This window comes from Haemaphysalis longicornis, unplaced genomic scaffold, assembly GCF_048455015.1.
Source record: "Haemaphysalis longicornis isolate Haplotype H1 unplaced genomic scaffold, Haemaphysalis longicornis Haplotype H1 scaffold_6, whole genome shotgun sequence".
NCBI classification, from domain to species: domain Eukaryota; kingdom Metazoa; phylum Arthropoda; class Arachnida; order Ixodida; family Ixodidae; genus Haemaphysalis; species Haemaphysalis longicornis.
The window spans coordinates 115,453,271-115,470,487 of record NW_027526407.1 but is presented as its reverse complement, the minus strand read 5'-3'; the positions used below and the strand labels follow the sequence as shown (position 1 = coordinate 115,470,487).

General features: G+C 47.9%; 1 protein-coding gene across 1 annotated transcript in view; it reads left to right on the top strand.

Annotated features, from left to right (window-relative positions):
• The window catches only part of LOC144143207 (carbohydrate sulfotransferase 14-like), a 30,924-nt gene that overhangs the window by 8,603 nt on the left and 5,104 nt on the right, over positions 1–17,217 (top strand). The gene's annotated exons all lie outside the window — the stretch shown is intronic.

Below are 17,217 nucleotides of genomic sequence, written 5' to 3'. Positions count from 1 at the left end.
GGAGAGGGGTGAGCGGAGGAGAGGCGCAGCTGTGCGGACGCGGACAATGACGACGCAGGAAGGACAGGGCCGCCGGCAAGAGATGCTCCTCTCAGCGTCGCATCTAATAAAGGTAAATACCTTCAGATGGTTGACACCTGATCATCCGGAAACACCTGCAAGTGCGGAGACACATTAGACGCAAAACTGAAAGAAGAGCAGAATATGGAAGCAGCACGGAAAGCAGGGAAACAAATCTGACATCACGTATTAAACCAAAGACTTCAGCCTCACTGATGATGTTCGCCCGTGAAAACGCATTGTAGGAAAGCCATTTTTCTCTGCGGATGATTATGGCAGTGGGCAAAATGAAGCAAAATTAAAACACTCCCCTAAGGAGCTTGACGAAAGCTCCGTTAGGCCCCTCGTTCAAAGTTGATGTGTGGGAGAGGGAGGAAGTGAAGCAGGATTGCGACGGCGCGGCCGAACGTCATGTTATGAGGTGAACATCAAGAGCCGTTACCCACCACTGGACGCGCTGTAAAAAAACCTTGCCCTGAATGGCGTAAGGCTGTTACCCGCAGGACGTCAGGCCTAATGTCGATTTTGACGTTAAGGACGTTGGCCCAAACTTAATATTTTTAGCCTTAGGACGTTAGGCCCAATGTCCCATTCAGAGGTTGAACTCTTCAAACCGACACCCACTCAAAAAAGTACTCACTGTATACGCCAAGCAGCAGCTAACGATTCACTTGCTGCGGTTATTCTAGAAAAGCTGTTCATACCTCCAGAGTAGAACATACTTTTAAGTGCGAATGCACTTTATAAGCGACCCCAAACCATCCACCGCCGGCGGCGGCGGCGGCGGCGGCGTCCGCAGTGCTCCTCTATATTTAAAAAAGAAACAGCATCCGGCGCCAGGTTTCGATCCGAGGACTTCGCGGCCGCAGCGCGACGCTCTACCGACCAAGCCACGGACGCGACGGTGATATCAGTGTTAGTGACGCGCCTTATATCTTTAACGCATTCAAACTACGTCGTCAGCGGCGTGCGTTGGCGACTCAGCGGCGTTATAGCGGCTTGATAACTGCGTGGTGTACACGTGATACTACAAACCCGATGGAAGAGATGGAAGAGAAGGCGGCGAGGCGGTGGGCTGCGGGGGCCGAGCGCAAGCGCCGCAAGCGGGCCGACAACCGTGCATTCGCACTTTCACATTCTCCCCCTCAAGGAAATGCGGGGGAATTTTTTTTGTGTGAGATTGGCCAACCGAGGAATCCTTCACAAGAACGCTTCGCGTTTAACCATCGTCGTCGTTAGACGGATGGTGCATCTTTTTGCACCGTAATGCCACGTCATGAAAATATTATATATAGTGATACAAATTGTGGGGTTTTCTGGCCGTATCGTGGGAATCTCGGAGGGGGTATATTCCGCCTTTGGGGCAGGTTCCTGTAGTATCGCTGTATGTGGCTCACAAAACGGCTCATAAAGGAACACTTGTAAAGCAAGGCTTTCTGCCTCTATCAGCCAACGGTTCTTTCGTGGCGTGCGGAACAAGAAAATCCCAATGCGGCTGGGAAGGCGGGGGGCGCATTTCACTCACGGAGCACAGCGTAGATGGCGCGACGATAGGGCGCTATTACCCAGCGTTCCCCGTGCTCACCCAAGCGTACGCGTCGGCGGGACCCTTCCATCGCCTTTGTCGTATGCTGTAGCGACGGTGTTGCGCCTCTATAATGACATTATAGCTAACCATTCCAAGGTGGACCCCTCGGCCATTCTGGCACTCGATCTCCACAAAGCACTCGACAACGTCTCTCACGTAGCCATTCTTAACTGTATAAACTAACTCGGACTTGGTTCGCGTACCGACTACTACATCTTTTCCTTTCTTCGTGACCGCACGGCCACTCTACGATTAGGACCCCTCCAAACCACTAACTTTCCTTTCCCCGCAATAGGCACACCCCAGGGTTCGGTAATATCTCCTCTTCTTTTCAATCTGGCGATGATCCCCATGGCCACTGCCTTGTCCTCCATCACAAATCTCCACACCTGTATCTATGCAGACGATATACGTTATGGGTCAAATCATGTAGCAATGCTCTAATCGTACACATACTCCAGCAAGGCGCAGACATTGCCCCAGCAACTGCTTCTCAGTTAGGCCTCCAGTGCTCCTTGCACAAATCCGAGTTACTTCTTTTGCACCCCCCTTGCAAGCGACCCCCCACGGAACCCCCCATCACAGTTTACGCGGACAACCATATCGTCTCTCATGTCTCCTCCCTCCGCGTGCTAGGTCTCACCATTAAGGCCAACCGAGGAAACGCCACCACCTTAACTAAACTCTGGTCGCACCTAATTAAAACACTCAACCTCCTAAGAAGAATCCCCACAAGGCGTCACGGCATTTCCGAACCTGCACGCTTGCAACTTCTTCATTCCTTCGTACTCTCTCGCTTTACGTTTTACGTCCAGTACTGTAAACATAATGCATCCGACAAAACAAAACTAGATTGCCTACTACGACGCATATACCGAGTTACGCTCCTAATACCTCCCAGCACCCCCACTAGCCCACTATTAGCCCTGGGCATTTAGAACACCGTCGATGAAATCATCGAAGCACACCGCACAGCCCAGATAGCTAGGCTATCGCGCACGCATCCCGGCCGCGCCCTTCTCGCAGCGGCCCGCCTGACCTCTCCCTTCACCTCACCTGTGGTTTCCCGTATTCCCTCTACGCTACGCCAATTTTTGCATGTACGGCCACTGCCTCGCAATATGCACCCCCACCACCACGCCGACCGCCGACTGGCGAGGGCAAGACATCTGCAGCGCACCTTCCCTCCCTCCCGGCATCCTTTATACGTCGACGCAGCCAGCTACCACGATAGGCCGGCTTTCGCCCCAACAGTCATTTGATCGCTCGACAGCCCTCCCTTGGACGCACTCACTAAACATACATCAGCGACCGCTGCGGAGGAGGCGGCTATCGCCCTCGCCCTAGTACAGTCTCCCACACCCAGAGTTGTCCTTTCAGTCTCTCAATCGGCAATTCGCAACTTCTCTGCAGGGCTACTCTCTCCAATCGCCCTCAAAATCCTCTCCCGCAAAGCACCATCCCACCCCGTGGCTCTGCTGTGGACCCTGGCCCACACGGGAACAGAAGCCAATGAAGAGGCCCACCGTACAGCTCGAGCTCTTGTCACCTGAGCAGGCCCTTCTTTTGGCTCTACCCACGGAACCCCCAGCTTCCGGGCCGCTCTAGTCTCGTACCGGGACATTACCCACACTTCCCCGTCCTCCGAAGGCTATATCCTCCCTCACACCCTTCCCTCACTCACGAAGCCGCTCGCCACTGGCGGCTACTTCAAACCCACACAACCCCCTGCCGAACTATCCTTCACCGCATCAACCCGAATCGCTACCCTTCGCCTCTTTGCCCTCAATGTCTCAAACCGGATACGCGCTACCATTCCCTTTGCAAGTGTCCCTACGACCCATTTCCCCCTTTTCCTTCCCCCTTACACTCGGAGCAGGCCCTGGAGAGCTCCGACCCGGAAGTGCAGTTGGCACTAACCAACCGGGCCTCCCAGGTCGCGGAGGACATCGCATCCTCCGCCAGCCCTCTCCCCTAGACCCAGTTTGCAAATAAAATGTTTCTCCTTTATCTCCTCCTCCGTGGCCGAAGCTGCAGCGTTCGGGACGGTGCCCCCGGGAATCCCAGGTAACGGCTGACAGAAACTCCGGTTTCACCCTGTCTAGAGACACGTGTACGAATTCAAGTGAGCATTTATTTCAAAATAGCTTGTAAATACAAATATCGCGACAATCAACTCCCGATCGGATGTAAGCAGAACTAGACATAATGCTGTAGAGCGTCCTGTATGAAGTTATGGAATATAGAACAAAGGAGCTGAGACGCGGAAAGACGTAGGAGGAAACTAACGCAAAGAAATGCCTTGTCAGGTATCAACGCTCGGGTGTATCAAATCTTCTGTACACATCACAGTAGCAGTGTTGGTGTTGTTAATAACAGCCATGCAACTTTGCCGAAAAGCCACTTGCCAAAAGGCAAATACATATGCAAATGGTGAGTGTATACGATATGGTAGTCGAGCGTCGCCGCTGGGAACTGGAAAGCAAGGCAGTCTACCTATAATCAATTAGTAAACTGCCCTGTTTTGCAGTTCTCATCGGAACTTGTGGCATTTGTGTTGGCTTGTCCAGTTATTTGCTGATATGCCTGTGTTCCTCCCGTCCAAAGCGACATCACCGATTTACCCTTTATATGTTCAGTTCGCTGGTACGCAAATGGCAAAAAAGAGAAGCAATGATGGAACGGAACTACGTGCATCGGAGCAGTGCAATTCCATTGCACTCATTAGTAAAGGCCGTTTCTGTGTTGCGCTTTTGGTTTGACCTTTGTGCTATTACATGCACGGCGGCATTTAGTTCTCGTATTATAAATTGCTGGTTGGGTCTCTCTAATGGCTGCGTGACAGATGGAGAGAAAGGAACAACTAAAGAACGATTGTTTACTCTGCACTAAACATTTCTGAATGCAAAACCATGCAAACAATTTTGCAAAACCTTGCACTTTGCACACGAGCACACAACTTCGGCTAAAACCACACCCATCAGCTACTACGGTCCAGGAAGTCAACGAATTTATTCATAAACGCCGTGGGAGTGGCTTATACATTGTTCACGTTTTTGTACCGTGTCATATGCTTCAATTATACACAACGGCAACTGTTTTCTATGCATACAAAAAAGTAGCTCCAATCTACGCTGAAAAGGCGGTTGGAAAGCAACGATGTAAAAGACACCCACAACAATTGCCCATGCAAGTGAATTGTATTCACACACGTTGCTCCGCAAACAGCAAAACCAGAGGTTCTGCGTGCCGTTACGTAGAATTCGCCTCGGTGGCGTCCCGAACGTAGCAGCGTCGGCCACGGCCAGGCTAGAGCGGTGGATGCCGCCGCTGTAGCCCGGAGGTGCATTGGCAGAAAAAAAATTGCGAGGAGCGTCATTCCAAATCTGAGAAAACGGAATCTATACATTCTGATATACCAGCTCGGGGCTGCACCACCACGCGACACAAGCGCTGACATCGAAACAATTCGCCATATAAGCTTAGAGATTACCATTTATACTGATTTAAACTAGTCAGTTTAGTAAGTTTGAGAACTGGGAGAAAGCTTAGGAATTCGCATACTCACTATTTACCAGAACCAGTTGCTTGTTTTGCCAATTGAAATACTTGGTAAGATACAACCGAATTGGTAACCACCAATTTAGGAAATTGAGTGCCATTTGGGGCAAGCAGTGCGCAAAATGGAGTGTTTTTCTAGCGGCCGGATGTCTGTATGTGGTCGCTACATTTTGTTTTCCCACCCTAAAAACCAATCTTTAATGTATATTTGCCGTACGACCACTTAATTCCCTGCGGTCGAACAATTTAATCAGGCCGTGCGAAGAAAGCGCGCAATGGACGCGAAGCTGCGCCTAAACAGGCCCGAAATCAACATCGCCAGAAGTGAACTGGACTTCCAGTTCACTGTAGCCGGGTCGGGTCGATGCGCTCGACGGCGCGAGCGTGCGGGGAACGCTGCGTAAATTCGCCCCACCGTCTACTCTGTGCTCCGTCTGTGAAAACTGTCCTTCCCTCCGCAGCCACGTTGGTAGTTTCTTGTCGCGCACGCCACGAAGGAAGCGTTGGTTGGTAGAGGTAGAAAGCTTTGCTTTGAAAGCATTATGTTTGTCTAACAGCGCCTGGCAACAGCACGTTTTAATGTGCGCAGGGACAGCAATGATCGCGGTGCTTTGAGCGCAATGAGCGCATGTGCTCTCAGCCTATCACTCGCTCTCCGCGCTTTCTTCATTATTTGGAACAAATCGCCGGAAGCTAGATCACGGGACGCAAGGCCGGTGCGGCATTCAATGACGTGTGCACGTGCGTCGTCGAACATGTTCATGCTGAAGTCCTTGGCGTACATACAGTTGGATGTTTTTTTGCGCAGCTGCACGTGCCATGCGTTTACGTGAGAAGGGGAACGGCGTTTTAGCGCCGCACAAAGTGGCAAAGTTTTAAAGCGAAACTTTCTGAGCCTGAATTACGGCAGACATTATGCCACCAAAACGCACTGAAGGAAAGCCATGTTTGCACAATGGGATTTCAGAAATGATTATCATAATTAGCCGAGGAACAACAAGCGTCCTAAGAAATTCTTAAGCCGCTCCACTCAATGTGAAAGCTGTAGGATTTGCAGAGCAGTGATTCGCCATAACGGGCTCTGATGCCTTTATGCGCTGCTCACTGCTACCACTCAATGCGATTCAAAGTTGTCGCCTTCGCAATGCTCACGCTACCCCTGCCTGAAACTGCGTCAGCGGGAGTTCTGTTCCTTTCGTGCTCGCGTTTGATCCCGCACGTGCCGGCGTTGCACTGCCACTCTTTGTAGCGCACGCTACACTAGCTGACGTTGAGCAGTTTTGCGTGGACGCTGATGGGCGATGCTGCGGAAGCGCGAGGAGCGTTGCAGTGGATTGGAATAAATTTGATTGTATTGGATTGCGTTGGAAATCCAATCCAATTGGAGTACGGGTGGGTAGAGAATTGGGTCCGCACATTTGCCGGTCTGCTCATTCCAGAGGAATGACGTCATAGCCATGGCAGACGCACTGGCCCCGGCGCGTGCCCAGATGTCGCCTCCGTTGCTCAGTAGCCAAGTCTGACAAGGTGCCGGATCTACCTGATAGCTGTTTCGCGTGGCTCCTGGAGAGCCGTGCTGCGCATGCGCGAGGAGGAGTGACGGCACTGGACTGGACCGGACCGGACTGGACTGGATTAGATTGGATTGGACTGGACTGTACTGGACTGGATGGGAATTGGATTGGATTACTGAAGCTTAGCTCACGCTACGTATATCCTTGCATAGCCGAGCTAAGCCACTGCTAATGTTTTCGCTTACTATCGTAAAAACCATGGAAGGAGCGTTCATAACTAATAAAAAGTGGGCGCTGCTGGTTAATCACATATATTTTGTCCCAAGTGTACTACGGTTTTCTTTGCGGTATACAACGGGGAGATGTATGAAAAACACCAGCGGTTCAGGAGTTTCGAACGCTGTGACTATAGAAACCGCTTGGCTTTCGAAGCCTCTGAATTACGCGACGGAACGCTGTGTGGCTGTACTTCGGTCCAGCGAGTTAGCTACGACAAGAATGCGAGCCCTTAAAGTGCTCTGCACTTAAAAACGCTCCCCCTGGTGGGAACAAGATCGGGGTCCTTCGGGTTAGAGGCCGATGCCCACGCAATTTCACCTTTCCAGCACGGTTGAAGCAGTTTGTGTTTAAAGCGAAACTTACTTGGGTCTCACTGTTGGTGGCCGTAATACCACTAAAACTCTGTGAACTCTTACAACCCTAACAACAGCGAACGAACCCCAGAAGCGAAAGCTGGGCGCTTCAACCATCGTTGTCATGAGCCGAAGAGGCATTTGAATTTTTCGAACAGCTTTCGTTTCGTGTGAACAGGATGTACAGGAAATCACGGAAAGCTGCTGCGACGTCAGCGGTCAATATATAATTATTTTGGGGATCCTTGTAAGAAGCATTTTCTATATGCCACATTCTGCCCCAACAATTCTTGACCATGTGTGTATCGCCGTGTGTGTATGACGAATGGGCTGCTGGAAAGAGAACTCTAAATTAAACTTATTCTGAATAGTTGAGGTTTGTAAAACAGGATCCGAGACCCATGGGTAACTGTGGTTGTAATTATAACCGCTCCACCACTAGGGTATGCCGGATGGTTCTGCATGTGGTTTGGTGTTTTTTTTTGGCGCCTGGAAGGAGGAAAGCTGATAAAATGCTTTTGCTTATTCTGTCGCCAATGAATTTGGCAACGTGAAAACACGAACAGTCGCTAATGTACAAGCATACGCATATATTAGTGAAGCAATAGAAAACCGGTTTTGCGTCAAAACCGGGTATGCGGATATTCCACTATCCAACATTCGAATTTGAAATCCGGATAAACGGATAACCGTTGTGATTGGTTAGGGCAGCTTTTTGGCCGCTTTATCTGGATTTCTGTTTTAGATTTCGATGAATCTTAGGAGTGTATCAGGGTAAAATAATTTTAGCTTATGTTGACAATAGATTTCAGACTGTAGGTTGCACGAAGTATTTTGCGGAGTACAAATTATTGCGTTAGCGACACGATATTATCATACGGAACGTTAACCGAGCAATCGAATTGCGGGTTAGCGGCTTTGATAATTGCGTCAAATATTCGGATATGCGGTTAACTAGCTTTTGAAACCGGGTATCCCGATTTTTCTTTAGTAAAAATTTAAATATCCGCATAACCAGCTTTGAAGGCCGGTGTCACCAGTCTTGCCCATTGTAGGATTTTCGCTACACATTCCGAGCGTTTTAGGGATTTCTGTCGTGACTTGGATGCGTAGATTATGGCCGGCCAGCCATTTTTCCGAATGTCGTAGGGCTATTTTAGATTTTCTGGTTAGACTTGCGATTGTAAGTTACACGAAGCTGTATAGATATGAACTTTTTTATTAATAAGTTATAACAAACACTTGGACTGCATAATTACGTTTCTGCGGCTCCATCCGGAAACCGTAAGCAACAGAAGATGAGACTCACCCGACAACAACACAGTGCGGGAGGCATGCGTAGGAAGTATATGAAAAATGTTCAAATCATCACACTCTGCAATGCAACGTTGCCAGCATCAAGGACAAATTAAAAGCTAGCTTTCCTCCATGATCAGCGCGTCGATCAAGCAATATCTGTTAGCCTAGGCTTTTATACTAATATACAGTGCGTACGGATATTAGTACGCAACTCTACAAATATCAGTTTCGTGCTGGTACGCCTAGAACGCATGATCGTTCCCAGCCGCGGTAGCTGTTTTATAGGTGAAGGTGTAAACAAAAACGTCGTTTGTCGACATTTCGGCACATGACTAACATTCTCAAGGTGGCCAAAATCCACTCGGAGGCCTCTTCTACGGCGTGTTTCATAGCCTAGGTGTGGGTTCTATGTGCTACCTACCCAATTCATTCTTTTGTACCTTTCAGTTGTATAGTGGTGTAGGCCACATCAAATTTATATTTGAGAACAGTTAGCAAAAGATAGAACAAAGGCTAGTGCGCATCTCATAGCCTATGTGTACCTTCTACGCATTAAACCTCACTATTCAGTCGCTTCAACTACCAGTTGTATAGCAGCTCAAGTAACATCATCAAACGTGTACAGTCGAGCCTGCTTATAATGAACCTGAGCGACACGCGGCCTCTATCCGCTATATCCCGAAGTTCGTAGTAAACGGACAACAGTTAAAAAAATCAGAAGTCAAAACACGATTTATTTTGTCGGAAAGGAGTCCTAATTGCTGTTAGCTTGCGGATGATAGCAAGCGACTAACGTAATATCAAAGATTGTGTTCTGCAGCGCAGCATCAAAGGACGCAGCTTCGAAAAAGAAGCTGTGTCAGTAGATGAAAACATGTTCTCGAAGAAAATCGTAACGGCACCCCCCCCCCCCCCCCGCCAATGGTACGGTACAATCATGATTCTCATAACCTTCAACCGAAAACTGCTGGGTTAAGCGTTCAGGAATGTTTATGTCAGTCAGATTAAGAGCGTCTGGGGATTGTTTTAGTTTACCTGTAATAGATCAAAATTTGCCTCGGTGTTTACAAATCTTTACATGAATGAAAGTTAAAGAGCCATCCGTGGTTGCCGAAAACGACTGATGAAGTGCATAAACATATCTGAATACAAGGTTGTCAGGTGCCATAAAGGAACAAAGCGAAGAAGGACGCGGACCGGTTATTTATGCCGTTCGACGAATAAGAGGTGCCGAAGTTGAAAGGCTTGATGGCCCTTTCTGCGAGGAGTAGATGGGGCAGTTATTACCCACAAAAAATAGCAGTATTGTTCTTCAGCAACACCACGTGAGGCAAAGAAAACCTCCCTGTTTGATCGCGTAGGGTTATCTGAGAAGCAGCACTCTTAGGCAAAAAAGACTAAACGTTCGTCTTCTGGGGAACTAACCGCCTTTGCCACAATCATTGCTCCATTTGGGGACTAAATGTGCGCGGACATACGGCTAGTCTGCCACCCGGTTGGTACGTCCCGATACTCCCCACCCAAGAAATGCTGAAAGGAAGTCGCATCAAAAAAACGATACGCTTGGGCTGGTTGAAAAAGCCCGCCTGGCAGCGACTGCCCAGGGACTTTTGGACTGAGAAGACCCCCATTGATATGACTCCATAACTAATATAAAATAAAGAATAATCTTCCTCCTCCGGCACCAGTAGGGATCTAGCAACCGACTTCCGCAAAAATACCAAAGGAATCCAATACGCTACCACGAGGCCACGGCCGCGGACAGAATGTTTACTTAAAAAGTATGTATTGAAGTTTACAGTGTGGAGTACTGTGCACAACGCGATGGATTCATTGCAACAGGTGTGCGAATTTCCATCCGTCCAAGCGAATGTAACCGCGATTTGCCCTTTGGGCTTTGCTAATTGTAGGGCTGTTGTCAATTCGATTTAAAGCAGAGCTTCACAGGCGTAGTTTTTTCCTCGTGAAGAACAATCAACTCGCCGCCTAGTTGAGACAGGTGGCTGGGTGATGGGACGACTCATTTGTTTTGCAGGAATCAGCGCAAACTAAGAGTATTCTTAGTGTTCGACACATATAATAAATGGTTTTGGTGTCATATGTGAAAGCGGTCGTGTGCATGACCGTCAAGATATTTAAACGGACCATAATTTCGTGCAAAGGCGAAACCGAATTCGGTGTTGCTTAGCCATTATTTCTTCAAGTTAGCAGTGGTGGACAATGAAGACTGGGAACTGCAGCCGTGTTTGACAGCAGTGGCAGCGTTGTCATAGCTTTGGTGCCCAAGGCAATTATGTAGCGATTGTAAGAGACAAGTTTTCAAAGCCCTTAGCGGTAGCGAGCATGTTTAATTTGCAGTTGTCATCAGCAACTAATGCGTTTTTCTCTTCTGTCAAACATATACATATTCATTACGCTTGGGGATCAACGTTTGCTATTGTCACTAATATTTGTCTTATTGTTGACGCGCTTGAAATCTTTCCTTGGCCGTTATTACCTCGCGCGAATCGTATGGAGCACAGCCTATTGACATAACTTCACCGAGAAGCGTTTGTCCATCGAGCTTCGCCATTCCTTGCCATTACCCACCACTCGATTAACGGTAACCACTTTTCTTTAAATTAGCATCGATGTCGTCTCTCGTGGCACTATGTAAAGGATCTACTGACTGCAATGACTTGTGTTTTGGAAATGTAAAACTGTCCACAGATATTTGCGCGAAATGGCAACAACCACGCAATTACAGGGGATTAACGATGCAGCAAAGAGAATAAAAGCACGCATTTTGTCGTCCCGTTACTCGTCTTAGATTGGCGGGGACAAACATATATTCCGAATGTGTGCACACGACCCACCCTCTGCCACAGATACTCCCCTTGAAGATGAATGGTTGCCCGAGAAGACTAACGGCTGTATTTTAATTGCTACTCTGTCCCTTTTCGCCTAAGAGTGAGGTAGCTTTTCTGAGAATTGCTCTTCAGGTAAAACTGTGGAACCTTATAAAAATCGTTGTGGTTCCTTTTGCCGTGAAAAAAACACGCCAATTTTTTTTAACGCCATGTAGAAGGCATGCTGGCTTTTTATTTCCTGTAGTGAGGCGGCTAGCGAGCAGCAAAAAGTGCATTCTAACAGAGGCCGGTGAGGTTAACAGTTACCTTTACGATTGCACGTGCGGTTGTGGAAAAGATAAAGCACACACACACACACACACACACACTTACACATGCTGAGGCTGCAAACTATCCGGCAATACAAATACATCTGAAATGCACTATTTGTATTCGCATAACACAGCCGTGGAAACAATAAAACGGTCTGCCTCCCTCTCGACGCACGCCCTTTGGCAGTGCTAACCAGCATTTATGTCTTTAAGCTTACGTAGGTACATATTCCTAAATATTGCAGGAAACACGCCTTAACTTTCAAATAGGTCGCATCTCACTCCCGGTATTAAAGCTTCCAATGCCCACGACGTAACTCTCCGGTTGTTTTCCCACGAGGATAAAGTCACGGCATCGGCCCCCAACTAACTTCCTGTCCAATTCCGATGCACTGAAATTCTTTATCTTTGCAGAGGGTCCAGAATGCAGCACCACCTCCCCCACCCGTTACTCAGCCACACCAGTACCTTTCATACTACCCCTGCCCTGGACTGCACATCTCCATCAGCATAACCATACAACGTTCGTGCGTGAAACACACCGGGATCCACATACCACCTCCTATGAGAGTTCCCACCTCCTTTACAAAGGTTACAAGGGGGGGAGGGGGGCATTACCTGTACAATATCCCTGTATCATCCTTTTCCCCAGAGCAGTTTCAGAGGGGGCTGATCATGAATTCATGGTCTGTCGGGCTCGAGCAACAACTGTAGCCCGCGGCCTTTGGAATGAGAGCAATTCACGCACCTTTCTTTTCATTTATTTTATTTATTAGCGGTTTAAATGGGCGCTCTTTCCCTCCCCCTCGATTATCAGTAGGGTTGCGACCGGATTGCGCAATTAACATCGAAAGGAAAGAAGGTGGTCAAGTATACTGGCATTGGCGAAATAGTTCTGTATTATTTGTATGCGCAATTGCGTTTATTTTAAATGCTCAAAAAAATATAGCGAAAAACATTGCAGGTGACATCTACGTTTAGGTCTTAAGATGTATAGCGGGATAGCATTTTCGGCATAAAAGGAGTGTCTTGGATTGGAGGCGTGCATATGCCATTTATTCATTCCGTGTATTGCAGTTCAGCGATGGCAGATAGCCTAGCCGCAACGTTCAATGCGGCACGGGAAAGGCAAACGACATTTCCGCTGGTGTGGCTTACGATGTGCGCCCGAAAGGCTGCGCTGCGGTGTGTTGGTCAGTGGGAGCAAGAAGTTGACAGTATCAGTGTTTCATCGTATTTATGCTCTAGCGTTGTGAGGTAACTGAATGTTTTTATTTATTTATAACGCACACGCAACACACAAAGAGAGAGAGAGAGAGAGAGAGAGTGCGTGAGAAACAAGGAGAGTCAGAGCTTTATTGAGTAAAATTTAATGGAAGTTGTTCGCCCCCCAGCACACTCTCGAAACTAACCACACCGTGCAAAGAGGGTAGGTGATTGCGCGTATTTAGTACAGTTTAGGGTTGGTGTCGCACGTTTCCAACCTAACATCTTCGCCCATCTAGACTTGTCGGTATATGTATCTGATTGCATCGTGCGCCTAGTTTGCAGTTATTCGGCGCTTAGATCCTTGTGTGGCGCGGGAGTGGTGGTGTTCCTAGGCGTGTGATGATAAGAAGTAGCAAACATTTTTCTTGGAGAGAAGTGTGTAGTCGTGCTCAACCTGGAGCATGGTATGCGAGTTTCGGTGGATATTCGCCAGCTGCTACATTTCCTTTTAGTCTGCCGTGTCCTGACGCTAATGTGGCGGGTACCTCATCTTTGTGTATTAACGTGTCCTCCTCAATTGTTTAGGTAATGCCTAATTGCCTTTTGAGCGTGTGTAACGATGTTTAAGCATAGTTCGGTTGGGAGGATTGTAAAGACTTTTTCCGGTTTTCCTTTTCTATGTTTGGAGTGTAATGAGTCAAAGCGATTGACACTTAAGTACACTGCGAAAAGTGTTGCCTTCGTCGTTTCAAACGTGCCGGCGTCGGCGTATACTGTGTTTTCACAGTTTTGGAGCTTTTTTCGAAACAATTTGATCCTAGCCTTTCGCCTGTTAATATGTAGGTCTGGGTTTATGTTTTCCGTTAGTGGGAGTGCTTTAATCAAGAACCGCTGGATCGTGGACATACCTACCAAGGCGTGCCACCCTTTTCTTTCTGGAGGTGCGGCACATTTTTCATAGGATGGCTGCTTCCAATTTGTCCCGCTTTTTCCCCAGGGGCTCCTTATGTGCTAGAAAAATGGCCTATCAGATATGTCCAAAATTATTACAAGACAGTTTAGGACCTGTACAGTGATATTAAAAATTGAGGTGCAGGCGCGCCGGTCTTCCCTATATGAAGTTGTTACCGGGGTCCTTATTCCACTTTCTTCAGGCCGGCTAAGTTTCTGGAACGGCAGGCTGATCGATATCCGACTCGTGACCACGGCGTATAAGTTTTTTAGTTTCTTCTTTTATTGCTGCCGCCCCGTGTATCGGCGTTTTACAGCGTAAGCCTAGTGTTAAATCTTCTATGTATTTTTGCGACTGCGTATTCGGCTTCGCCTCTTCTCTGTATGGCCCTGCCAATGATTCTTACCTGACTGCTTTCTGACATCGCACGCTGATGTATTTTTAAGTTTGTAAATTATCGCCGTGGCATCATTCATCAATTACCGCACAGAGCTTGCGGCGCTGTCGGGCACGAAAAATTCCAAAAATCGTTTAAAAATTCCCGAAATTAGAAGTCATACACCCACATTTTTATTTTTTATTGCAGCACATTTTAATTGGTTTCTGGTGCTAATCTAGGTGTTCCAGAGATTTAGCGTGTCAAACCTTAATCGTTTGCATGTCTTTTATCTAGGTGACACAATGTTAGTGCTGGTATTAGTATAGGTTGGAAAGACACTTTCGTAGTGGCGTAAGTTGCGGGAGCAGCTAGCGACCTTATGTGCCGAGCTTGGGACTACCTAAGGTGCGTAGAACGAACATGACTGCGCAGGTGTGGCGCCTGCTTGAATCACGCATCTTGTATTTCGTCTCGGCCGAACTATCATTGCCCTTTTTTCCACAACCAAGTTGCCGCTGCTCGGTTGTGCCGCTTCAGGCAAGCCCTCGTATCTGGCTGCCTCAGTTGTAGTTTTCGGTTTGCAGCGGTGACGTACTTCCTTGGACGCTTGATGAGCACGGCTGATAGCGGACGGGTAGCAGGCACGGAAAAATCAAGAAATGAGCCTAATAACGCTATCGCGTTAGAAATACAAGCGCCTGTGTGGGATCCTAACTTTTCGTGTGGGGATTACCAATGCGCTGCCTTATCGATTGCTTTAGCACGGCGGCCTTCCTTATTCCCCTCCATTTTCGTGTATTTGCTTGTGAATATATATGTAATTCGGGTGGCACCAAGCCGCTACCACAGCCCGAGTTGTCGGAGAGGCGCTGGCTACCACCGGAGATGCTTGGGATGCCTTTACACTCACACAAATACACACAACAGTACACCAAACTGCATCTTTATTATTACGAAATTATAGTTTTGCAGACGAATCGTAGTAAGGATTTGCAATAAGGAATCATCGTTCCGGGTGCACAAATTTTTGTTATTTTGAAGCACTGTAAAGGATGTGTGCCCACAGTAACATTACACAACGATTTTATTTTTCCAACCTCGTAATAGTTCCTAATTGACTATTTTAATTCAATATCCTCTGTCTCGGCCTCCCCTTTTCCGCCATAACATCCCAACTGTAATTTCTGTCCCTTAACCGGTACCCTATAGTATAGAGTGGGAGCACGGGCAATATCAAGGCCTTTCCTCCAACCCTTCCACCGCTTACGAGCAGTGGGTGGCCTGCGTGAAACATCCGGACCCTGCTTCCCAGTGCATACGGGTGCAGAGAGCCGGGATGGCCAGCCAAGGTGACGGCATCCCGCACTAGAGACGCCTCCTACCGGGCGGGTGCCCGAACAGCAGCACCAACACTCGTCAAATAAACATATTTCACCTGGTGGTGTTTCCCTCAATCACAGATATTTTTAATTCACCAAGTCCTTCCCACCAGATTTATTCTAGGAATGTGCTTCACAGCCTAGAATTGATAAAGTTCACGTTTGCGGCGAAAAAAATAGATTTCCATTCTTTGGGTAAAAGAATGGCACAACATCGTGCCTATGCAGCTACGTCGTGAAGCATAGCTAGGTAACATATTGACTGCTTGACAGCGGTTTTGCTTAAGCACGTCCTCAAATAACGTTCCATAAAGAACGCCCACTACACCCATATGGCATAGAAAAGGAGGAACATGTACCGTTTGGTGGACTGGCCTGTACAGCGTTTCTTGTTCGCGCTTGGCCTGGCTCCACAATGGTGTACACGGGAGGCCGGATAGTGTATCCCCGAAAAAAGGTTATTCAACATTGTTGAAGTGCGGAAACCAAAGATCCCTGTTTCTGAGGGTCACACGAAGGGTGACGTGCAGACCACAAAAAGAATTTTAACCACAAAGCCTGCCCACTATACGGCCGGTGTCACAGAACCATGCTGCAGTGGTAAATTTGTTTGTTGACTGAGGACGACTTGTATACCTGGTAATAAAAAAATTTATAGCTTGTTTAAGGGCATGACATAGATAAAGGTTAAAAAATACAAGCCAGCAAGGAAACAATACGGGACGCATGCAGAGGCACAATAGCCGTCAGAATAGATGAGCGAGAGGAGAGAGCAGTTTCTGCTTGCATTCTTGGGTATAGATAGCTGCTGAAGCAGGTTAATGGGACACAGCTGTGCGTTTAGAGCAAGCGAAGCAATATCGCTTTAGTGGGTCTATCATTTGTCCCACTTTTTTGGCAAGCTATGTACTATTCCCTTTAGGCCAAGCAGTGCGTGCAAATTGGGTTCCTCATGGCGCTTCATATCAGCTGCGCAGGTATAGTTGCAGCTGATCTTATTATTGGCGGGGTATCAGCCACCTGCAAGGGCGAAGTTGATTCTGCGGTGCCCTTGACGCATGTGGATCACAAGCTGCTGCTATCATTTTTTTTCTTTTTAGAGCAGAGCTACACACAATAAGGGGAACTCACGGTTTATATGACAACCGTGTTTGCTGACCTGAGCTGAAGCATACGCGGAAATGCTGTGCAGATGCAGCATATCAGCTCTAACCTGTGCACAGCTGAGTGCGCGTTAACCGTTAGTTTAATAGCCCGATCAGAGCTTTTGAAATGGCAATGCAACCTAGTCACGCACGTTGGGCGATTGTAGTTTCCACAATATCTTTGGGGACCATCTTCGTCATCCTTGAAGGCTACTGGTACGTTCGACATGGGATACGGGTAGGTAAAAAGGCAGCAGCTTCGGTGGGCATGTGGATTCGTTCAAGTGCCTGTGGCATTTTTTGTACAATAGAATCTCTGTAGATCTGAGTCCTCTGCGC